Source organism: Patagioenas fasciata, chromosome 13, assembly GCF_037038585.1.
Source record: "Patagioenas fasciata isolate bPatFas1 chromosome 13, bPatFas1.hap1, whole genome shotgun sequence".
NCBI classification, from domain to species: domain Eukaryota; kingdom Metazoa; phylum Chordata; class Aves; order Columbiformes; family Columbidae; genus Patagioenas; species Patagioenas fasciata.
This window is the reverse complement of record NC_092532.1, coordinates 12418719-12445303: the sequence shown is the minus strand read 5'-3', so window position 1 is coordinate 12445303 and position 26585 is coordinate 12418719. Positions and strand designations below refer to the sequence as shown.

Sequence of the window (26585 nt, the reverse complement as noted above, 5' to 3'; positions counted from 1 at the left end):
TGAACTTTTCCCTTCACATTTCAGTGTTTGAGAATTAATGAGTAATAACTAAAGTAAATATTGTTGGTTAATGTGTTAGTGGTAAATAGCTAATTTTTAAGACTTATGTTGTGCAACTTTAAAGCCGTGAGAGAATTCCAAAGGTTACTTATACGCAGATCTATAGCCTTTCTTTTGCATTGATTTATTTCTCCTTGCCTCATTAAACCCCCACTGCTTGTGAACACTGAACTTTTGGATCTCAGGTAGTCGGAGTTGCTCTCTAGAAGTGCCTTCATCAAATATCTTTATTGGGAGTTTAGGATGCCAGTCCTGGTAACTGAAGTTCCTTAAGCAGAATGAGATGAATCAGGTCCTATTTCTACTTAAATATTTTCTTACCATCTTGTCATCTTACTTTGTTTTTGTTCCTGACATGCTAGTCAGGCATCACAAGTGCGTTAGATGATGTACAGACACAGAAGTGTGAAAGCATCTGGCAGTCTGTTTTTCAAAGGCCCTAAGATATACCTATCCTCAACTAATGTTTAAATTATAGCAACTGCAAATGATCCACACCTTGAAATACTTTGAGCTGTCATCAGGTTTTTTTTTTGTTTTCCAGTATATTTCTGTTTTAGGTATCTAGACATGCGTAATTTAGTTATAGTCTATTGCAACATAGAGTGTATATGTATCAAGTGAGACAAAAATTTTAGAGATATTTTAAAAATATAAACAAAGTATTCTAGGTCAGCTGCAGTAATTTACAACTGAATGCTTAATGAAGCATGAATAAAAAGGTTTGGAGCCTCAGACATACTGATGCTATGGAAGAGAGTCTATTGTTCTCTAACTAAAAATTTGGTAGGAGTCAATGCTGAAAATAAAAGTAATTCTTTTAGGTATTTTTAACACGTACAGATCTTCATTGGATAAACCAGAAGCAGAATAGTCTGTACTAATCTAGGAAGCCTTACATACCCAATTCACGCACTTGTTTCAGATCCTTTGCAAACTATAGAAAAAGTTGATAATCTGCCTTGTTTAACTTTAAATGTTTATTGTGAACCGTACGTAGCTTCATGAATTTGAAAAATTCATTGAGTTGCCCAGTTCTAGGATACATGAGAAACAAAAGTATTTCCTCTTCCACAGTATTTAGGGGTTTATCTTCAGAAATCTCAACAGGGCTTTACATGGAGTGATGAATTATGGCTTCTGATGTGTATGAATTTCTCTTGAACTTTGCCATCTCTGGTGTGGTGTAATCACTGTGAAGGGATATTGCATATGTATTTAGTAGCTCTGGTTTATATGGTGTTTTGGGGAAGAGAGAAAACATACAGAAGCATGGATAATCTGCATGCTATAGAAATTTTAAAATGAGAAGGAAGAAGAAAGCAAATTACCAGTGTAGTTTATTTGTCTGTCCTGCCTCTTACTTTCTAACCCCTGCTATGGTGCCTGGAAATGCACAAGGTTGTTTGGAAGTGATTGCAGCAGCCACCACCAGCTGAACTGCTTATTAGCACTTAGTTGGAAGCAGGGCAGATGTATAAAAATAGAGCAGGGGGAGAACAATTAATTACATTTTATTTTACAATTAGGAAACAAAAAACATGGGGATTTTAGAGGACTTTATTCATTAAGGCTTGTTAATATAATTCAGGAAGGAGATATTGCACTGGACAAGTGAAAAAAGTGTTTTAATTAATTACAAAAATTCAAATTAGTTTTTAGCTTAACAAGGAAGTACATGTGTAGAGGCTGTTCTCTGTGCTGTCACTGGCTTTCCAGCATACTCATTTAGGAATTAGATTATTGACTTGCCGTTTTCACACCCTTTGTTAGGGTATCTCTTAATTAAATAACTATCATAGATGTATTGTGCTTGTAGGTAGAGGCATCTCACCTTTTAGCAGAACTTAAGCTTTTTCATATTATCTGTCCTTCATTCCTGAGGGAAAACAGTGAGATGAAGATATTTTAATACAATCTTGGTAATATGGGCCTTTATGACCAGATGGCCCAGGCTACTACTGTTGACTGTTATTGATGTGGTTTTTTACATCTTGCTGATACAGCACAGGGATATGATCTTCGATTTTTAGTCTCTCTCCATATGTTACTTTTCCACTTTATTTGTCCACATCATGTCAAATGAAGTACAAACCAGTGGGATGCAGGATTATCTTGTAATTATAGTGATAGGTTATTCACCACTACACTATGGAAATGTTTTCGAAGACTAACGTAAGAATGGTGGTTCCATGCATCTGTTTGACAGCCTCTAGTCTCACTTTGACTGTGGTGGTGAACCGCATGATGGTACTTTTTGAATTTTGATCCTTACAGTAGTGCAGAACTCAAAGTGCAGAAAGGTAATTGTGGAGATGGCCAGCAAGTTCCAGCTTTGCTAGGCACTAGGAGAGAAGGACATCTGCAAAGTGAGAATGTTTTAATATAGGCTGAAAGGATTTCTATTGATTGTATTGATGGATATATGATAATTTTGTTATTCTGTTCTTTAATTTAAATGAATTGTCCCTCATAAGAATGAGTATTTTAATTGTTGACACATAAGATCTGGATGCCATGAATGGACTGGTAAAGATTGACGGGACATTCTATGCTCAGTGAAGATGAGAAGACAGAATTACATGAGAGACTTTGTAGGAAACTGCTGAATGACAAAAAACCGAAACCTCATTTTTTGCCAGTAGGAGAATTTTTTCCTTTGTTACTTGGCTGTTTAGTCCTTTTGGAAGGAGGGGGTGTTTGTTCAGATATTTTGCATCACATACTCTCTATATACTCTCTGCCTCTGATCTGGGCTGATAGACCTTTAGCTGCCAAATGACAATTAGATGGCAGGACTCACCAAAACAAAAGCTCAAGAGTAGAAGTGGTGCAAGCTATAAAAGAGGATAAAAATCTTTAAGATCTCTGCAGAGGTGATTTTTATTTTTCCTTCTCTGAGCTGTGAATTTAAGTCAAAGAGAAAACACAACTTGTCTGTTAATGCAGCAATAGAAAAAAAACTGAAGAGAAGAGGAAACAGAAGATAACTGGATGGAAAAGCTGCTGGAAGCTTATTATTTTTGAGTGGCTATCTGATTGAGGCTATTTATGTATGATAAATTATATGCTTCACAGAAGTGTTAAGTACCAAAGATGCAGCTTGAAAAAATGCCAAACTTCAGGCAAAAGTTTGAAAAGAAGATGATAGAATTGTCAAGAGATACGATCATGATCCACCGACCTGTGAAGAGAACCTAGAGAGAAGTACTGTAGATTAGAGGAGGACATTTGAAAGACAGCAAAGGAACAAGAAACAGTGGAATAAAAGCTGAATTAAGAAATGCATTCGTTCTACTGGAAAATTAGGCAGAAAATGAGGGAAGGAGAGACAGAGTCTAAGGAAGTGGAGGAGGGAATGTACCTAGCTAGGATGGGCATCCAAGTCTGGAAGATAATGGTGTATGCTACCAGAAAACAGAATGATGTGCAGAACAAAAGAGCTATACCTAAAAGAGAGAGATCTGTGTGACTCCTTATCAGCTTCTCATTTGGTAAAGGTCTGACTCTCAGTTCTTGGTTTGAATCTCCGTGTTAGTTAGTTGAAGTGGTGCAGAAGCAAAATAATATATTTCTTACTATGGAACTAGAAGCGGGTCTGAGGTCTACACGAAAAAAAATCACTGGATTTTTTTATTTTTAATATTAATTTCATTTTTTTTCAAATCGTCGCAATGTCAGATGTAGTGATCAGGTTGTTCCAAAGAGTATGCTCAGAAAAGAGGAGGTGGTCATCAGCAAGAATTCTGGCTTGTCCAGGAGGCAAGAATATTTTTGGTGATAGCTGGAAAAGTGGTGCCATCAGGAACATGTTGGAACATTTGCCTCCTGGGAAGCGTTGTAAGTTGAGGACCTTTTTCAGAGAGTGGACGGAATTACTCAGGTACAAGGAATAGTGATTGCTAGAGTATGTCTATCATTCTATACAGGAAAAGACATCCACAGATGAAGATATATAAACAAGCAGCAAAAAAAGAGCAGTAGAAAGATGCACAGAAAAGGGGAGAAAAAAAGGGTGTTGTTGATGAATAGCACTTAGGCAACAAAGACAGCCTTAATAAATAAAGCTCTTTCTAATCCAGCAAGAAAAAAGGTTGTGATTAGAGAAAAATCAAGTTATGGTACTAACACAGATTGAGCAGAAAAACATACGAGCTCAATTTGTTCAGCCTAGCACTGTTTTCTGTAAATCTAGAGTGAGTGTAGTTATTTAAGTGAAAGGAATACCTTGGTGTAATAATTAATACATTTTGGCATAAGATTAGAAGAAAGGTTTCTAGTCCCCAGAGAAAATGAATTAATTTCCAACAAAAGTACTGAGAAGGGAATACAAAGTTTGATAAATATACGATCACAGTTGCATAATACAGCTACTTCAGATCCTGAAAGAACCGATACCGAGGAGTTTCCTGCTATTCTAGTGTTCTTGAAAATGTGTAATACCCTGCTGAGCTGGACCCAAATGGATCATTGAAGATGTCGGAGTTTAACATCTGATCAAATCTGTGGCTTGCATGAAGGAATGGCACACTGCTGACCTTCATGGAAAAATACCAACCTACCTCAGCAATGAAAGTAATGAAATGAACAGCACTCCATTAAATTAAAGAGCTTTCAATGCAAGTACGTGAATTATTAAACTACAGCATATTAATTTTCATTAAAGAATATGTATTTGATGTCCTAACAAACCATTAAGGGAAAAGAGCTCTTCAAATTTATCTCTCTTTCTGAAAAGTCCCTCTTCAAACTTCCTTTTTTTTAAAAAAAAAAAAAAAGAGTCACATAAACAATTCCAACAGACTACATTTGTTTTCTTTAAACTAACAGAATTCTAGTGGAAGGCCTTGTTAAAATACCCCTGTCTACTTAAGATCTTTCAAAAGAATTACACTTGAGCAGCAGATGCCTTGGAAAACTGGAAAATAATAAGAATTTACCATTTTTTTTCAATGTTTGGTGTCATTAATAAGAATAAAAGAATTTTTAAACATTTGAGGAATACTTTCTAATCTAGTTACTATGGTTACAAGTTTGTTGGAGGTAAAGCAGTTCTATGGCAACAAAGGAATTAAATTTTCTACCCAATATTGAAATATCCAGAACGTAATTTCCTGCTTCATAATAAATCATGCTAATGACCTTAAGGAAAGCACCAAACAGAAGAGATTTTATGCTCAGAAGGTGTTCAGCAGAGTACATTATAGTTTAACTGTCACATTGTTTGTGCTAACTTTTATCTCAAAAGTTCATATCTTAAACTGTGTTGCAGATGAAGGCAGAGGGAAAAAAGTCAGTCCCTGCCAGTAAATTGTCTGTGTAAAGTAACTAAGATGAAATAAACCCCTGGCAACTAATTTTTCATTGGCACACTGATTGAATTTTAGACTCAAGTTGAAGGAAAATGTTTGGATTATTTTTAGATGCAACAGCTATTTCATCTAATGATGCCCAGTGTTAGAAACCTTTCCATAATGTGCCTTTTTTGTTTTGTTTTGTTTTACTTTTAATGATTAATTATAGTCATCTCTTCAAAGACAAACCCAAAGAATCTCCCCCAAACTCCAGACCTTTTTCAGCTTCCTTGACCCAGATAAACCTCAGGCTGATGTTTCAAGAATCACATGTAGGGTGTGGTTCTGTACCTGGTCTTACTGAGCACACTATGAATAGGGAGCACCATGGACAGCACCAGCCAGGAAGCCCCTTCTAGGGATAAAGAATAATAGTTAATAAATTGCCATTCCCTAGCTTGGTTCTCTGTGGTTTTCATGAAACTATACTGATCTTTTTGTTAATTTTCATCTTTACAATCTTCTGAGATGATTGTATATCCTGAGTTGACTAATGGAAAGTTTTTTGTTATCCATCTTGACTTTTATTTGTCTTGGTTTTCTTATTGAATGTGTACTTTCGAGAAAACCTTGGTCTCTGCATTCTTAGTAGAGCCAAATTTTAAGCTCAACAAGATGTAGAGCCTAATACTGTAATCTCAGATTAGCAAAACAGGATATTTGGGTCCAGGTTTCTTGTTTGCTTAGTATCTTTAATTAGTAAAATTTCTGCCTACAAATCTACTTCCAGTAACTCTTTTATGTAGGATGACAAATGCAACAGACTTATCCAGCATTACTTAGCAGTGTGGTGTGTTAATATATTACTAGCAAGAAGATGAGATCTGCAGATATTCTGCAGATATCATGCAGAAGTCAGTGGAGAGAGCATGACCATAGAGCTTCCTTTAAATCAATTAGGATATTTATTTGATAGCTGTGAATCGATTCATACTGCTTCAGATGCAGTCTGTTTGTCATCTGATACCGTACGTTCGCCATCTAGTCATTTTCCCGTTCCATTCCAAATTATTTCTTCAGTTTCCTATTAAGCAAAGTCAGTTGTTAACAAGTGTATAGTGTAATATAAAGCAATATCCAAATGAATGACATTTTAGGAAGAAAAATAACTTATCCCTGCCAATTTACAAACTAAATACTGTCATACTGTCAACCCTGTTACTTCCATTAATGAAAGCCTTTAATAAAGGCATTTTGTGGGCTGGACTGGCAACAAATTCAATATTACTAGCTGTGGCTTGTTAAAGTGATATTAAGATGCGTGGCAGAGTATTTCCAGAAGGAAAGATGAAGTGTATTATACATGGCTCATCTGTAAGGTGGAGTAAATAGCTGTCACTCAGGGAACAATAGTCATTTTCTTCCTTTTGACTAACTGCTGGATCTCTTCAATGATTACTAACTCATTTTAAGCTTTTTTTTTTGTTTTGTTTTGTTTTGCCTTTGGTTTTATTATACTTGGATGATTCTTTTGAATATTTTGTTTTGCATTTTAGAGTGATGTATAGTAACAGATCAATAGCATAGATGAAGGAATAAATAGGATGTTAATGTTTATAATGGCAGCTGTATTTTAATTCAGTAAAACATTTTTTATTTTCCTTTCCAAAACATCCATTGCCCTTTTCCAACTGCCCTCTAAAGGCAGCTTTCTTTTTTTTAACCTCAACCATCTAGTTTGCAACCCTGTTTGTGAAATTCAGAAGTGGACTAAGTCATTTGTAGTCTCTGGGCCAGAATCACAGAATAGTTTGAGGTTGGAATGAATCTCTGGAGGTCATCTTGTCTAACGCCACTGTTCAAGCAGGACCACCTAGAGCGGGTAGCCCAAGACTGTGTCCGTAGGACTTTTCAGTATCTCCAAGGTGGGAAACTCCACAGCCTCTCTGGGCAACTTACTACAGCGCTCAGTCATCCTCACACTAAAAAAGAATTTCCTGATGTTCTCAAAGAACATTCTACATTTCAGTTTGTGTCCATTGCCTCATGAGATCCATCTTGAGCTTTCTCTTCTCTAGCCTAAACAATCTCAGCTCTCTCAGCCTTTCCTCATACAAGAGATGTTCCAGTCTCTTAATCATCTTATAGCCCTTCATTGAACTTCAGAATGTCCACGCTTCTCTTGTACTGAAGAGTCCAGAACTGGACACAGTGTTCCAGGTATGGTCTCACCAGACCTGAGTAGAGTGCAACGGTCACCTTCCTTGACCTGCTGGTAGTACTTTGCCTGATGCAGCCCAGTGTTAACCTTCTTTGTGGCAAGGGCATTGCTGGCTCATGTTCAGCTTGGTGTCCACCAGGACAGGTATTCACCAGGTGAATCCACGCTGACTACTCCTGATAGTTTTCTTGTTGTTAGTGTGCCTGGAACTGGTTTCCCATGGACTCAAGGATATCCTTAGTGGCAAAATTCTGCTCTCTGTAAGCCTAGGGTGATAGTGAGCTTGCTTTTTACTTTTCTTCCTCTCCTTGGGATCCTGAACTCCACCATCCCATGGTCACTGCAGCCAGGGCTGCCTTTGACCTTCACATTCCAAACAAGTCCATTGTTGTTGGCAGGTTTGAGGTCCATCTCTTCCTCGCTGACTCCTCTGTCACTTGGAGGAGGAGGGTATCATCAATGCACTCCAGGAACCTCCTGGATTGCTGTTTTGTCCTTTCAGCAGGTATTGGGGTGGTTGAAGTCCCTCCTGAGAACCAGGGCCTGTGGACCTGAGGCTGTTCCTATCTGTCTGCCAAAGACCTCATCCACTTGACAAAACAACTATGACATCTTTGCACTTTGAAGTGTATAATGAGGATATATTTTTCCCTTACCTTATTTAAAGATGAGCTGATGTCTTTTATCATAGTTAATAATATGTCCTTTGAAGTAAACGTTGTTCTATTCTATTGACCTATTTTTCTTTCAGAGTCAAATATGTAAAAATACAAATTATTCCATTGTAATCAATGATCCATTGTTGAACTAAAATTTACATTTACAAACATCTCCAGTTTCCTTTAGCTTATCTTTTGAAAAGAATGTTTTAATTTGACCACTCTGCTTTCCTTAGAATTACTCAAAACGAGAACAATCACTTTCTGACACTGAAACATTGTTTAAGCAAAGACAGATGAAAATTCAGACAACTGTACTTTTTTATTAACCTACCTTCCAATGTTCTGTCATTAAATTGGCAAAGTGTTGATTTTTGGTTTATAGTCTTTAAATTTTCTGAAACTATTTATGAAGTTATGCCAATTATTGGAATGTATGTAAGATTTAAGTACAGGAATCATACCTTCCATATTTTATTTATAAACACACAGATACACAGAGATGCATAAAAATAAATGAGTACAGGCTTGTACACACATATCCAGACTTTCATTTACTCTCTTCTTGGACAATGCTATTGACTTTGCATGTGTCTTTTCTCCCATTTTAATCTGTGACATGCTGATGTGAGTAAATTGCAAAGTCTCCCAATTTCATCTGCTCTTATGTCAACAAATATTAGTTGCACTGTTTTTTTTTTCCATATCTTATTTTCTTGCCCTGTTACTATCTGTTTAATATTACTGAAGAACAGGTGAGCAACATGGAATAAATATTTATACAAATTCTATCTAAGAATTGAAATGACTGTTAAAATATTTGCACAATTTTGCTAGCACGTTATTTTAGCGATTTTGTTTAGCTTAAGTTACACTTTAAGCTGAGATGTAGCAGTCGTTATAAGCTCGTCCTCATCACTCAGCCCTTCCATGGGGCAGCAGTCTGTTTGTGAAGTACATACTAAAGCACTTTTCTGTCATTGTAGTAGCACACTGCCACTACTAGAAATTCTCCCATCCATGTACGAAAAGATTTTTGATCAGGCCAACCACCTTGGGAGATTACAGAAGGGGGGGAAAACGGATGCATGAAGGAAACATGAACTAAGATGATTGTGTACATATCAGGTTATACTTTATTTCACTATATTTATAGGAAAAATAATTGAACTAGATTTGAAAAATAGGATTTTCATCAAGGTTCAAATTTATCTTTTTTTTTTTTCCATATAAGTATTTTTTCCCTGCTTTAGAAATTTTTCTCTTCATTTCCACAACACATAGATGAAGCTATTAAGTCTGCATTTTCAATTGAGCTTGCTGGAGATGAGAATGGATTTGATAATAGAAATCTGTACCACAATGAAGTTCAGAAATTGAAAGTAGTAGTGATCCCTATAATCCAATAACATGTGTCTTAATACATTTTTTACTTATTAGAATTGCAAAAATAAAATGAGGAAGTGTGGATGTAGATGAGTATGGCTAGAATTTGAATTCAGGGGCTATATTAATTTAACAGAAATTCATGTTCAAGCCTGATTTACAATATACAACAAGTATTTTCATGACCTGTAGAAGTGATGAAGGCCATTTTCCTACAAATACTAGTTTCCTGCAACAAACACAAGACCCCTGACCTGTGATAACACCTCAAGCACAATGACCCTCAGTCATCACACGGTGCCCTCAGCATCACTGATGGTATTTTCTACTAATTGGCATTTCTGATGGGGCTAAGAGGTACAACTTGTCCAACTGGGCAATGAATATACATGTACAAATTGGAAACCCTCCCTTTCTGTTTCTGCAGATGTTAGCAGGTCTTTTCACTTTAAATGGCTATAATTTTCATGGAACTTTATATCTTGGATATTTTTTTTGGTCAAATTTGGTTGAAACTAGCCAATAGGCTTCAAGTGGATCAGACAGCATAATCACTTAAGTGTGGTTGTTTTTTTTTTTTTTTAAGAGACCAAACTAAAAATGCAGGTGTTCAGTATAACAACCTTTACTCAACAGATTCTTCTCTACTTGACAAACAAGCCCCCAAAGGTTACTGAAGAAGCTATTGTTCCTTTTAGACTTGGAATAATGGTTACCTCAGGCATATTCAAAGAGCAATGTTTGCAATGGGAAGCTCACTTATTATGTAAGGGAAAAACTATAAGGATCTACATTAATTTTGTCACCGATAAAAAATTAATGAAAAATACAGAGCTTGCTGAACTTGGATAAATAGGAAAACATAATAAATAAACTTCATCCATTATTACTGGGCTCTTGGACTTTCTAATCTGAATTTGCTAAGGGTCACTGGAACATGAAAATTAATTTGAATTAATACAATCTATTGTATGTGGATTTTTAAAAAAGTTATATACTACCATTACTGAATTTTATTAATTTATTGTGAAGATTTTAGAGCAATTTTCTAAAATAAACCATCTCATTTAAAAAAAAAAAATCAAAATGAACGCAATCATGTTACAGTCAATAATTCTTTGGAAAAAAATGTGTAATTGTCTGTTACTGAGAAATCTTAAAAAACAGGTGTATTGGTTCCTGCAGGGGCTGACCGATGAAGGATACCCTTTTTAAGCAGTAGAAAATTGATTGTATTTTTTTTTTCCCAAGATCCCACAAAGATTAGTGATTTCAAACTCTTCAGATAAAAAGATACAGATGTAGTTCACAGCCAGCTGCTAGGAGCTCTGAAAATCCTGGCTGCTGAATGTATCCTCCAGTTTTTTTTCTCATTTACAAGAAAATAAGCTTCGACCACATTTTGTTATGTAGAACACTTTCTCATCTGAACAGTCTTTTAATTCTGGGAACAAATGAAGCACATGTTAACTGATGTGTACACATATATGTATACAATTTATAGCAGATGAAGACAGGTACAATGCATTCTAGTGCAATATTTACAGTAGAGGAAGGAGCATAAAATAATACTTTCATCACATGCTTTTCAAAAGAACAATTTTCTGAAATTCTTATTAGACTGAGTTAATTATATTTTTAGAAGTCGACTGAAGTTTTCCCATCAGGTTTTTAATTCGAGGACTAGAGGCAAAATACAGCTCGGTTGCCATTTTTTGTCCTTCGTTCTCTCAAGGAGGGACTCCCTGCTGGTTGTGTAATGAAGCACGTGGATCCTTATGCAGTAGCTTTGAAAGTGAGAAATTATTGTGTTGGAGAGCTAGGGAAATGATCTCACTGCAAATAATTTAGTAGCAGGATCTGCCATTGGTTTCAGTCATGAATTTATGGTCAGGACATTTTTGATCTGTGTGATAAGCAAATAGCTGAGAAACAGTTAACATGTACCATTTTAATTCCATTGGAGATTCCAAAAGAGTGTAAGAGAGGGTTCTTCAAAATACCAACCTAACTTTAAAAGTGAAAGTCCTGTTGAAATGGAAGAGTAGACTACAAACTACCAGTAAAAGCTTTTCAAGTAATTTGGAAACCAGTGTATTCCCTGCAAGGGAGGCTGTGTGGTGCTGCAGATGTTCTCTGTGAAGGGACAGGAAATAACAATGACCAAACTTGAAGAGAGCTCAAACAGGGAATTGCTGAACTCCTAACTGTGGTGTGTGGCTACTCACAAGCATTGGCTTCATTTGCACTGCAAGGTGGGTGTTAAATACTACTCATCTTTTTCAAAAAGGACTCTAGAAAGCCTCAAAATACATTAGAACAACAGCCCGCTGAATCACACTCCCACACTTGCTGAATCAATCAAAACCAAGCTGTAAAAGGCACTGGAATAGGTAAACTTTTGGATGATCATGAAGTGAGTAGCCAACATGGCTCTTTTGAAGGCAAGTCATATCTCATAAATGTATTAAGATCTATGGAGGAGTGAAAGGTGTAGATAAATTTGATAAATAAAACACACTTGGGTTTCTCTACTAAGAGGGAATACCTTATTTTGGCTAAAAAAATTGAAACATCAGTGTAGAAATAGGTTTTCATAGAGAAGGTTTTAACAATGGATATTTTCAAGGATCTATTCAGTGATTTGTGATGTTTAACACAATGTAAAAAATCTGAAAAAGGAGACAGTGAGGTGACAGAGTTTTCAGATCATCCCAAACTATTGAAGAGACTGACAAGTAATGAAAAGATTTTAGTGTTGCAGAAGGATTTAACAGTACTGAATGACTAAGTTTGTTGATAACTGCAGATTAACCCTATATAAAATTCAGGAACAGTTCTGGAACTGTTGTGGATTGATTTCTGAAAAGACAATCCTTAACAGTTGCCAGGTGTCAAATAGAAGGTTGTATTTTGCGTTTTTGTCATCCCATCTGAAAAAGCATGCAGTAGACTTAGAGAAGCTTCAGAAAAGGGCAGTGTAGATGATCAGAGGTAAGAAACTGAGAGTTTAAACAGAATAGGATTTGTCAAGCTGGAAAAGAAACAACTAAGTATGGATATGATGGTGCTGTGGAAAATTGGTTGCATGGAGGAAACACGGGGAACAATTATCCCACTGAAGAACTAAAGAACTTCCATTGACTACTAGGTGGTGGATTTTATCAAGCATTGTGATACTCTACATTTTTACACACAATGTTGAAGCCAGTAGTAAAGGGCATAGTTCCTGCTATAGCCCCCGACAGTTTGGTCTCTGATGCTGGTACAGGACATTATCAGTCAGCATTATAGGCAGAATATATACTGACCCACAACCATCCTTGTGTAATTTGCTGTTCATGATTCATCTTTGAATTGTATATTATTTTTACCGCTCTTTGCAAGGATCACAAATTGAAAAAAGATCTCATAGTGGCTGCACGAATACTGCCTTTGGAGTTCTGTATTCCCACAAAGCAGCTCAAGTTTAAGCTTTTGTTCTTTCAGATACGATTTATATCATGCAAACGTATCTGGAAAGCAGAGGGAAAGGGTGAAGAATGTCTGACTCATTACTTGTATTCAAATATTGCTTTATTATTTATAGAGTCATTCTGCATTTCAAAAGTATGTAGGCAATGTTAGAAAGAAAAAGCTGTTACTGAAAGCAGTGAGACTTAAGTTACTAAGACACACATTTTCAGGGGAATTTAGGTGCCTCATTTCCTTCAGCATGATGATGTCTAATCCACACTTAGAAAATGGAGTTATTTCTTCTGACATTTATGAACATTTGGGCACTGCCAGCTCTCCTATGATATAAAAGGTAATATTATAGTGTCTGATTATTGAAAAATACAATGGGCATTAGGAGTCACCTTTTCTTGCACTGAGCGCCACCGTGAGCAGACCCCCAAAAACCTCTGGAAAAATCTGAGTGCTCCTGAATATTGTCCAGTTCCTAGAATTGCTCAGAAACAAGCCCCTTATCCGTAGTGTGTTTTCTTTTGGAGAAGGGGTCCTGTAATTTAATCTGATTCCTTACTGCTCTTCACCCCTGTGATGCTGGGATGTCTGAAATTGGAACTAATGATTTGCAATTCAAAGAACTTGACTGTTCTTTCTAAATACCGCTTTCAAAACCATCTCTTAGCTTCATCTTAGCTGTTAATCCTGGGACTGTTTTAAGATTTTTCTGTATTCCAGACACAATAAGTGTAGCCATAGAAACATACATATTAAGGTGATTTTTCATTATTAATAAAATTAGTAGACCTTGTTAAATTATTTTTCTATCTCCATGTGTTGTTGACTGATTTCCAAAAAGTAAATAGTTATTAATACCATTAAATAATTTTTAATTTTTATTTGAGATTTGTAATGATATGCCTGCAGCCTAAATTTTCAGTAAAAATTAAACAACAAAGTCTGATCCTGGAGAAACTAACTTGCTTCATTAATCTGAAAGCTTGTTTTACCTCATTAATTATCTCTATGGTTTCAGTCCCATATTTCCCTTAAATAGAAGAGAAAAACACATACATTTCAAGTATATTGCTGAATTCTTTGTGAAGATGGGTGCATTCTATTGCCTTTTTCATTTTGTGTGCCAGCATATTGTTCAGAAGATCTCCAAATATTTCTATTCTATTTTCATATAAGACTCACTAATATTCTAGATAAGTCCAGTCCTTTTTTACCTGAATGTACATTATGTATCTTATTATATCAATATATAGTAAGATTAAAACAGGTGCACTTTTATAAGTAACATGCTTTATATTTGTTATAATTAGATGTTACAGTCATTCTGTAACTGCAGTTTAATAGTCAGAGATAGCAATTAATTAAGAAAGAATTCTAAACCATGTAACTAGAGTAATAATCTGAACCTATATAAGGTGATGAAATATGAATATTTATTAGCATTGAATTGAGGAAATGTCTATGAAAACTGGTTTTGGATTTACACCTATGTAATTGAAGTCAAATATGGCCACAGGTGATTATAGATTATCACTTAACAATGTCAGTATTGGTAAGAAATGGTTGGTGTGAAATGGAAACAGCCATGAAATTAAACTGTGTTTTCCTTTTAGGAGTGAGTTCTCTGTATCAGCAGTGAGCCAGTGCCTTGTTGTGGCTGTAAATCTAAGGTGATATTTTGAACAAGGTGTAAAACCACAGCCCAGAGTAGCTGTAGCTCCTACGGTAATTGCACAATACAGCTGAATCCTCTCTTTGCACAGTGCAGGTGGAGCAGGTCCTGGATGGATATTTGTGTTTTGCCAGTTAAAAATGGCAGCGGAGACATAAGTTTCTATTGGATTTCTATTTTAATTCCATTATTATAGAATGGATTACATAAACCCCTGAATTAAGGGACCACCAAAACCCCAGTTTGCTCAGAGCAGAGCAGCTTCCAGACTCTCACATCAGCTTCATGTTTCTGAGCGATGGGCAGGACAAAGCCATCCGTGCAGATCCTCTGGCATCCGTACACCTCCTGGTGTGAATCGGTCTCCGAGGCCACGTTGTGCCAGACGTTACCAGAGCACAGCTCCATGTGGCTTTTTCTGTTGGATCCTGATGTGTCTCTTTAGAGGAGCAGGGCCAGGCTGTGTCAGATTAATCCCCACTAAACAGATTGGAACAGCTTTTTTAAATAGAGGTTTAAACTTGCTTTACCTTGTTCTGGTGGATGCAACAGACCTTCCCTGACTCCTGAGCTCAGCTAGAAGCAGGACTTCATTGCTATAAGAGAATGACTTTCTAATATTTAGAATACCTTATGCAAATACACTTTTTTTTTTTTTTTTTTTGGCTGCGGTTTATTCAGTCTGAAGCCTTTTACTTCTTGAATTTCTTTATTCTTTTTCCTTCCATCTCAATTAAAGTGTTAAACTGATTTTTGTTCCTCACGTTAATAGCTACATTTACATTCTGCAAGATCTAGCATGCATAGCCATTATCCACCAAACTTCTGTAACAGTATAATAATTTAACAGCTTAAACTTTCACAACATCTTACCACTAGCTTTAAATTGTATTTTTTGACATTGAGCAATGTTATGGTAAGCAATTGTATGTGACTGGAAATCATCTAATTTTTCAGAGTTAGAAAATATAGTGCTGCTACAGGTAGGAAGAAACAAATCTTGTATTTAGTCACAAGTGGGTTAGAAAGCCTGGAAATCTTTTATTTGTTTCTTTCGGCAAAAAGTGATGTTTTAATTATACAATAACTGTAATTAAGATTTACATATTGATAATTGTTAAAGTCACAAGCTGATATTAATTAGCAAGTTTATAAAATATAGCGTTACCTTTAAAAGAAGGTTCAACCTTATTTCTATAGCTAGAACTTTTTCTTGGCTTCAGTTAACCTTTGGCAATATCAAACCTTTTATTATCGGACCTTGTGTGTGTTCATCCTCCAGTTCTTTCCTCTAAAAAGTAAATTTCATTTAACTTCAGGAGCAGAATTTCTATTCTTTGTATTATACAGATTCTTGAATACTAAAATTTTAATTGTCTTAGTAGCTGTTTCTGGGAACCTGAAAATACAGTTGTTACATTAATGGATTATGTTATTGAATATTTTTTTTCCTGCAGGCTTAGATGCCATGAAATATTGGTTTTTTTGAAGATATATTTGGTACGAAAACGCATACGCTATGTATTGACAGGCTAGGTTTCACAGAAAATTGAAAAGCTCAATTTTTATATGGGATAAAACCAGAGAGAAGTGATGAAGAAAAACGTTTTTGAAGCTGATGAAAGAGTTGAAGTTTTTTTATTTTTTTTTAACTGATGATGTACATGATAACAACAATGCCTCTTATGTAGCTTAGAAAGATATTTTCTAAAAAGAATCTAGTATAGATACTATATTACAGGGTTCAAGCTAGAGCTTCCTATAAAGGTCATCTTAAACTTTGGGACTGTTTCACGTTTAGACAGAGCATTTATGGTTTAAACCCATCACTAATAAGAATTGGTTAAAACATCCAAAGGTTACCATGTGTAATCTTTAAGGAAAATATGATATTACTCAAGTTTTAACTAAATCATGAGTTTATAGATTTGCCTTTTTTCTTGTCAGAGTCCTTTCCAGAAGCAGGTAATGCTGATTGTGGGAATTACAGTTTCATATTATTATATAGTAATTTTATTTGTTACATAATGGAAGCTGAGGGAAAGATCTTTATTTACCAATGTGCTTTGAAACTTGGGAAAATATTTTGAAGAATCAGTGTCATCTGACTTAAGGGCATTTTTTGCTTTTGATGGTCGATGAGACACTGATTTGGCTGAATTCTTGCATAAGATATAATCAAAGAGATTACATAAAACTTTAAATTCAATGTAATTAATCACTCAAAGTTTATGTTCTGTGCTTGCTTCTGTGTATTATTTTTTATTTATTCTAAAAGATATATAGATGAATCTTTATATAATCATCTGTTAGAGCTAAAACCAAGAAGTTGTGCCATTCTTTCCAGTAACCAATAATTATTCCAGTTATTTCCATAACCTTGAAATCACTTCATTGTTCTAGGTGATTTATGTAGGAGATTTTGGTAATAAACTTACTTGAATAGTGATTCTACTTTAGGAACTTTTACACCAATGAAGAGTCTGGTAGATACTTCATTTGTGCTTTTTAAATACATACAGCTCTTTTCAATGTTAGTATGAATAGGTTTTGTACTAATATAATAGCTTAATATAGTATTTTTAATACTGAAAAAAACCTATTATTTTTATTTGTAGGTTTTTAAAAAGTCACTTTTCATTTAGTCACAACAGGCTTCTTACTTTCAAATTAAAAACAGTCAAATTCATCAAGGTGTAGCTGTATCTTTCAAGTATATAACATTGTCACTACCACCTGCCACATTGTGTTAGATCTCCAAACACGGCCTGAGCAATGAGGGCCTGAATAAACACAAGTTACTGGAGATTTTCTATTGAGTCTAATAGACTTGGAGTTGAGGATGATCAAAGTGTGTCCTGTAATGTCAAATGAAACTGTTTGCTGAAACTAAAATGTACTGCAGTCATAGAAAGTAGATAAAGGACAAGAGAGAGGTGGGAAAATAGCGAATGTTCATGGGTACTTGCTTTTTTACTTGCTTTTTGAATTTTGATATTCCTTTCACCGTTTAGGACTTTTTGTTTTCTGGTCCATTAATGCAGCAAAAATAACTCCTGCTATGTCTGATTGTTAAAACATATATATGTGTATATATATATATATATCTTTTAACCATTGACAAAATTACTTAAGAGGTGTTTGATAAAACTGAACAGTGTGTACTAATGGCTTTGTGCCCTGATAGCTCAAAATTCTCAGCCAGACAGTACAAAGTCCAGCACTGGAGAATTGGAAGGGGATATTTGACTCAGCTATACAAGACTGCAGAATTATAAATAATGCTTATTTTTCACCATTATTTCAGAGTTGTAATTTTTTCAATGTCATTCCATCTTATTAGCATTTTCATTTCAATCTGAAAAGGTTTGGCAAAGTCATTTGTGCAGACCTGTGGTGGCAGGACAAGTGGGTTTTTCTGGTTATCTGACTCCCAGGCTGGGTTCCCTTCCTGGTTCCCTGTTAGGCAGCTTTTCATAATGTAGAGCAGTTTCCTTTTTTTTTTTTTTTCCCAAGTTATTACGGAGTCTGATACCTCCTCTTTTATTAAGCTTTAAGAGTTCCTCTTAGTCCATGTTTGTCAAATATAGGTCTTGGAAGGCTGTTTCAGGTAATGCTATTAACTGAAAATGTAAGTGTACAGTTTGGTAGCACAGTGAATTAATATTAAATGTGGATAACTTTTAATTCTGACTTCTTGAAGAGAGTAATGATATACCTGGAAGACAATAACTGACATGCTGGACAACAGTGGAACGTATGTATTATTGAAGCTTAATTGTTCCATTACTCCAGAAGTCTTCCAGCTTTTAGAAGTTTAAATCCAAGTTTTAAGTTCTGTATTTTGACAATGACTAGTTGGGAAATTGTGTGTTCTTTTCAGCTAATTTCAACTTGATTGATTCCGTAATTCCCCAGCATGATACCATGAAGTGATGCTCATATAAGACAGTATTACAATTATGTAGTCATCTGAAAGCTTCTTAAGAGACTAATGTAACTCTGTCACTAATTGCAGCCCTATCGAGATGTTTCTGCATTGGAATCTGTACGTCGATCACATTTCTAAATCTAGCGAGAGTCATGCGTTCAGTAAGGTTAAAAACTGACCTTTTTAAAGTGGGAAAGTGAATCCAAGTTAGCTGTAAGGTTATAATATTTGTGAAATGTACTGTGGACTTTCAACCTTTATCTTTGGGGACAATGAGGGAAAAGAAGGAAGAAAGAAGAGAAACAGAGCAAACTATTGAAAAGATCATACTAGAAGACTGATGACATGTTTTGCCATCCTTTGGTGATGCTATCACGGGCAAAACCCAATTATTTCAGAACCCCAGGTCTGTAAAAACTTGGAATCTGAAGCTTTGCTAAGGGATGCAAGGTCATTTATGGAGTTGCTAACAAAACAACTTTCAATTAGTGCTTTTCCTATTAAAAATAGGCTAATCAAGGAATGGTGGTTTTAAAATGCAGATCAGCTCCATTTGGAAATAAACAACTAAAGAAACTAGTGTGTCATTTGGAAACAGAAGAGAGCATGAAGAGGTGAAGTTCTCAGAGAAGCAGAGCAGATGTTGCCTGGGGCTGCCCGAGCCTTGGGGAGCGAGGTGACTACTGCACACTTGGGAAAACCTCTGCTTTCTGCTTTTTGAGTGAACATCATGTGTGTGGAGATCACAGATTTCCAGAAGTGTTCGCTGGCCAGGTAATCGTGTCTGTGGCACTCTATGCAGTAAACTAGGTAACGCCTCACTCAGTAAAGAAACACAGTTTGAAAGTAGGAATAATTAAGAGACTTGAAATGCTCTCATGTGGTTGCTATTTCACCAACCATGTGGAATTTTTTTTCACCTCTAGCTAATGAGAATACAGTCAGGGCTACAGGAACTAAGGCAATGTAGCACAATTGGTAGTTATCTGTAAAAAAAATGGAAGAAAGATGGAGGGAATTAAAAAAAAAAAAAAACCAACAAAAAACCAAACAAAACCAAAACCCAAAGCCAAACCAAAGCACCACCAGCAAACAAGCCTACAAAAAAAAAAATCAAAAAAACAAACCAAACCCAAACCGCGTAGGTAAAGAATAAAAGTTTAACTGAACAAAGTAGGGAGCCAAAAAAAATTATGAGAATCAAGTGTTTTTGCATCCATTTATGCACCGATCCAGAGATGTAGGGAGGAAAGCCGTGTGGGTTTGTGGTGTTAGTTGTGGGCCTGGACTGGGATGGTTGTCTTTGCACAGAGACAACTGGAACAAGGCTCAGGGTCAAGACTTGGGGTAGGGCTTGAGGGTCAGGCGTCGTGAGTTGTTGCACATCACTTAAGATTTTTTGACAATGGGGACTTCCTTCTTGCTTCCTGTAAATTAAAGACACTCTGACTTAGCTTAAATCCTTTATTTGATCTTAAGTCAGGCTGAATATTATCTTAAGCGTGAGGAGGATTGTTGCCTAATTGCACACCCTTTAAGCCATCATTGTAGATGGGTCAGGGTAGATCTGAATAGTGGTTTTGTGTTATAAATGAGGAGGACAAATCTGACAAAACTTTCTTCTGTCAGCTTTGAATTCATTCTGAATCACTCCTGTTCAAGTTATGTATTCAGATGTATCTGAGTTTCCAATGAATTATATTTTATCTTTTTTTTTAGCAGTGAATTAGAATGAAATCAGAAGTAGAGTAACAATAATTCTACCTTTTTTGATTTTTTTTTTTTTGTTTCTTGCAAGACTATTGCAGTTACATGCATGGTAGGTAAAATTGTAGATCTGGTTTGTGATGCTATTGTTAACTTTAAGGGCCAATATAAGAAAACAAAAATTAAATTTACCATTCATGTCTTTAAGTTAAATTTCTGCCTATCATTTCTAATAAGTTGTAGCTGCTTACAGCTTTTTGAATGGACCTCTGATGATTAATCAGTTAAGATGGAAAGTGAGATGGACCCATTGTTAAAAACTGAACTGAGTCTAGAGAATGAAAATTAAAACCCTTGATTTACAGCATAAAGCATCATCAAACATTGTTACTAATAGAAGTATTAAGTGCTTCATCAGATTAAAACGTTTAAAGTTTTAAATATCTGAGATAACTGTCAAATACAGCTGCCCTCTGTCCTTGACGGAAGTGCCAACATCTGCTGACATGCAGACCCGTGACCTCTAGATAAGTTTCTATACACAGAAAAGTATTTATCTTCCTACTATGACCTTCCATGCACAAGACATGAGCCATGGATTTGTTTCCTAGGGAACTAGTGACTGAGGAAAATCTATAATTAGATCTGTGGGCTGTTTGCTACAACTGGGAATTGGGTGCTAAGCAAGTTCTTAAAGTCTTCAGAAGTATCACATTGACTTCATGTAATGGAACTGAATTTAAAAAAATACCCTTCATCATGATATTTCTCTTTTAATATCTTCAATTAGTATTTTAAAATACTTTTGATAGAGTACTCATTCCTCTAAGTTCATTTTAAGCTCCATTTTTCTCACTTTACTGCTCCTATCCAGTTCCACAGGTTGGCTCTGCAACTTCAATGTTTTATTCCGCAGCTCCAATTACTCTACCTGGCTGGAAGTTCCCACTTAATCCAGATCCTGATTTCTTTCTTTGCTGCATGCATGGATCTAAAGATAATGTTTGTAGCTAAGTCCCATGGGCAGTAATTGTAGCCGCAGGGAGAGGAAGCAACCAGGTTTTCTGAGATTCCCCAGACAACCCAGGGAAGCTTCTGTAGACCTTATTGGCAAATTATTTTAGCCTGGGCACAGTGGAACTGAGATGCTGCTGTGTCACTGCCAGTCTGGTGCCTTATGCTTTCTTGGATGCTGCAAAAGTGGCCTTGAGTAATAAATTAAGACTTTGATCTTATTTGGAATAGATAGGACTGTGAAATACCTGGAAAAAGGTACTGTAAATTGGTTCTGTTCTCCTCTTTTCTCCTACTTCTCGTCGGCTTAGCTACCACTGTGATGATTGCACATTATGTATTCTGTCCTATGTCCTGAATTTCTGCAGTTAGAAACCATTAAATGTTGTAACATTGCCTCTGCATTTCTGTCTTTTTAGATTAGTGGTAAGTTTGCAATAAAGCACTTCTATAAATCTAAATAATCTTTTTTTTTTTTTTTTTTTTTTGAGGGGTGGGGGTGTGTCTGGAGGGGTAGGCGCTTATTTTGAGTTCTTCGTTTAATATTGTCAATCACAGGCAGATTTTTCCTAATGACTAACTATAGCTTTTGAGCTAGTCTGGCTGGCTGTCACTCAAAAGACTGGTCCTCAAATTCCTTCAACTAACAGGGTTTGTTTGAAGTTAGGAACTTAAGCAGCAAATAAAATACTGTGATTAAATGGCTACTGGAAGGCCAAATCAGCCAGTGAAATATGCAGGCCTTCTATGACAAGTAATACTTCTAGGTCATTTTCCTTTGAGATTACAAAAGACTGTGTTTATAAATTCTGTGCTGTCAGTAGGAGGAAATTGTTGTATACCGAACCCAGAGTTTGCAGATATATGTCTGCAACTGACTGTTACTTAGGAAAAAGGGGAAGTTAAAATTATTTGTAATGAATCTTCTTGCACTTTGTAAATTAAGAGTAAAAGGAAGCTTAACGATTACCTGCTACAAAAGATTATGTACATCTTGATGTGTTCATTGAATTACTTTACTTCGAGCTGTGAGCAAATGTTCTCTGTTTGCTGTTTATATCGGTTAAATCCTCAACTTTGGTGCAATTGTAGACGATGCCTTCAGACCCGAATGCTGTAACTGATTCTTCAAGGGGAATTGTTGCATCTGTGCACAGTGACGATAATGAACGTCAGGCTGAAGGATCCAGTGGTGCACAGGGCTCCCACATGCATACATTCATTTTGTTTCCTTTGGACACCTGTGCGTCCTACCACAAAGCTGATCTGAATTTTCTAGAAGTTTATGCATAATTATGATAAAAACCCATTATGTTGAGAAGATCTTTTTGGTTGAATATCAAATATCCTATTTGTGTTGATTAGTCTAAAAAGACCTTGAAAAATGAGTGCTGGTGGTGAAATAACTTTACCAGTGTTTGATGGATTGTATCACTTTCATACATTATGATATTTTGTTGAAATATTTGTCAACAGAATTACTTAACATTGGCAAATTTCAAATTTAGAATAGCTTTTATTATAGTTACTAAAACATTGTGTTTGCACCTGTGTAATGAAATAATAGTTGGTATAGTAACTTCTATGGGAAGCAGAGCCCCAGTTCAACAAAATGCTTAAATATCCCATCTGTATTTCAAGCAATACGAGTTCTACTCCACTCACGGATGTGAAGTTCTGAATCTGATACCCGATAAACAGTATTCATGCATTTTTATTTGGATTGCTTCAGGCAAGGAACACTTAGACCATTTGTAGCCTCCAAGTCTTGCAGGCATGCATCAAAAATATGCTAAAACTATGTGCTTTAATTCTCACAAAGTTTTTTCTAAATTTGATGCTTTCTGAGATGTTTTCTGTGACAAAACTCATCGCTAAGATGCTAAAAAAACCCTTTACAAAATATGCGTGTGATTTTTTTTTTTTAAATTTTCATAATTAATTTAATTTTACCTCCTGATTCTTTTTTATTCCCAAATTACATCTCTGACAGTTAGTATAAAAGTTTGCACATTCAAGGTATTAGGTCAGCTAGTACTTAATACCTCAAAAATTGTATTCAGCTATTAAAAAGGTTTCAGTTTACAGATGCACTATTGTACTAATATGTCTTCCTGTCTGAGAAACATTTTTCTGTAATTCATAAGTCCTGAGAGAACCAATACAGAAGAATGCAAATAAGAACTAATCACTTTTATTATTATTATTATTGCTGCTCCTAATAGTAGTTTTTCCCAGTGACCATTGAGTTTTTAATGTGTGTTAAAGCACAAAATTCAATTGCTTTCCAGCTGTGTGTTTTGCTCAGTTAAAACAGAGTTGTAGGGATCTGACACACAAAATAGGTTTCTAAAGTTTAAAATAACTGGGTTACGACTTACTTTGTCAAATCAAGTCTTTTGTCTCTCTACATTTTTATTTCTCAGGGAAATATATATATTTGTATTTTTATAAGAACTGTCAACAGCATCAAACAAAATATTTGTAGTTGATGACTCAGAAGCAGTGTCTGCTCTATTAAATGTGGTTTTCTGCAGCTGTGGTTCCCCCAGAAACCAAACCTTAATGCTTCACCTTGACTTTGACTTTGTGCCTTTCCATCAGCTGCCATAGGAGATTGGGTCCGTGTTGGATGTTCCTGGTCACATTTCCCTTTTCATTATGTGCTTGTGGTTTCTGGGGGGTTGTTCCAGCACAAGTACCATTATTAGAATTTGGGTGATTGATTGACTGGGCGGTTTAAGCTTAGCAGTGAAAACCCGTGGTCTAGGAGATTTATACAGCTTTGAAAATCTTGCCTCATACATAGGCGGGAAATATTTTGAAATGTAGGGGTGTGATATTGCCTGCATTATTGTGTTCCGTAAGCATCTTTAATTGCTAAAGTTTTGTCCCATGGTTTACTTGATTTTGCAAATATTGTTCATACTTGTCTTATGTTTAGAGAGCAGAGTTTGGTTCCCATGCTTAACTAATTTTTCTAGTTTTCTATCAATCAAGATAGAAGTATTGAGAACCAATAGATTAAATAAATTATTAAACTCAGCAAGTTATATAAATTGCTTTCTAACCATAATTTTTATATGTTTAGTTTATAGTAATGAAGCAGTTTCTGTTGGTTAGAACTTTTGAATAATGATGGGAATATTTTCCATTTGTTTTGGTTGAAAAATTGAGTCAGTACACAGCACATGAAGCCTCTGACTGAAAAGAAAGATTTTCAGTGTGGCAGGACAGGGAAGCGTCTGTTTAAATATTTATCTGATATCTACATAATGGCCTAAACAGTTTTTTTGTTCTTGTGGAGCATAGTGTTAAAAGGAAAAAACAGTTCACCTCTAAATATTCCGTGGATAAATTTGCTTCCTAGGGGAGGGGAGAAACAGCTAAAAACCAACCTCCTCAGAACAAACCAACCAACCAACCAAAACCAAACAGAAAAAGTGAAAAATAAATAAATAACCCAAAACAAAAATACGAAACGCTGCATGATAGAGACACTGTAATGCTCTGAAATGAAAAGTACTGGAGTTTGAACCAAATATTCCTGTCTGAGAGTGAAATTTCTTTTCTAATTAAAAAGTGAGGCTAATACGATACATCTCTACTTCAGATGGTGTCAAGAACTAAGAAATGGTGGAACTGGCTGAGGCAAACACTTAAAGCATGAACCTGGTAAACTGGGCTGGTGCTGCTAAGGACAGATTTGCTGGGATTGCAGAACTGGAACGTCTCTCTCTGGGGGCAGCGTGGGTTTTGTACTTCTGTTTCTCTTCTTCTCTTGAGAACACTCTGATTTGCTTTTGCGATAAACCGGTAACAACAGGGGGATTGCATTGCTGAAATGAATTTAGCTGGAAGGGATACATAATGTCAGCTGAAAAATAGCACTTTTTAAGTATGTTTTGGGCATGGTTCAGCAAAAAGCAGATCCTGTCAGCTCAGTAACATTCTGTTTTCTTGAATTTCTTCTTTTAGTTGAGCAGAATCATACAGCAAAACTGTTTTGTCTTGGGTGCTAGACATGTGGTCCTGACAAGGGGAGCATGGACACACTTTGGTTTTCAATACATTTATTCTCAGATGTACCTCTGATGTGTGGAAGTGTTATCAGTGTGGGGAAGTGAGTGATATCTTAGTCTACCTCTAATGCTGTTATTTGGGTCCTGGGTTGAGGAAATAACCTTCAAGAGTCTGTATTAGTGTGGGATGCTCATCTGGCATCTATTCTGCCTATGCCATCTGCTCACGCAAAGTTAAAGCCGTTCTGCACTGTGAGGTAAGAACAAGGAAAAATGAAATAGGTAGAAATGGGGAGGACAGATAAACTGTCCTTGACTCATCTGTGTTCTCAGTAGGTGGGTCCTACTTTAACTGGACCATTTCCTGAGAATGAAGTCTCTCTTTGCAACACAGAACCACTGTCATATGGCACAGACATTTTCAATATTAGAACCTGCACTGAAGTTCCTAAAGCTGTGAACAAATTAGGGAAATAAGTGTTTCTGTCTGGGCTTTGGGTGAAAGTATCTGTGGGAAAATAATTTTATTATTTTGGAAATGTAAAATGACATCCCAAAGTAAGGATTCCGGCAGAAATAAAATGGCCTTGCTTTTTCTTAGCTAGTAAATTGGGAAAACATCATTGTGTAAGTACGTTTTAAGCTAGGAAATGTTCATATGAATGGTGCTGTGTTCATGACAGTATTTGAAATAGCAGTCTTGCCAGAGGAGATGTCAGACAACTCTCCTTTCTTCTTGCTCTTGTTGAAGCACCAAACCATATGGCAAATTAAACCTGATTTTTATTAAGTTTTTCATTGTACTGAGCTTATCGTGAACTGGGAAATGCACTTTCTTTGAACTATGCAGCCATTGTAGAAGCATCTTAATTAGGAAATATAAATGTTTTTCCTTACATTCCTGGGAGTTTGTAGCTCCCTCTTGTGGCTAAACAGGCATTTTAAAGAATCCTACTGCAAACGACTTTTTGTGTGACTGCCGTTGCTCTTCAACAAATGGTGCAGTGGTACAGGGAGCACCTCTACCCTGGGCTTTTTGTTGCTATATTAAGCACAAATTCCTGTAAAATAACTAGATGCATAGGTGGGTAAACAGGAGAGAAGAGTCTGTACATACTTGCACTATGAATGTGGCTGTTTCCTGAAGCTTT

General features: G+C 35.9%; 1 protein-coding gene across 2 annotated transcripts in view; it reads left to right on the top strand.

Annotated features, from left to right (window-relative positions):
- The window catches only part of CDH13 (cadherin 13), a 459967-nt gene that overhangs the window by 196276 nt on the left and 237106 nt on the right, over positions 1–26585 (top strand). The gene's annotated exons all lie outside the window — the stretch shown is intronic.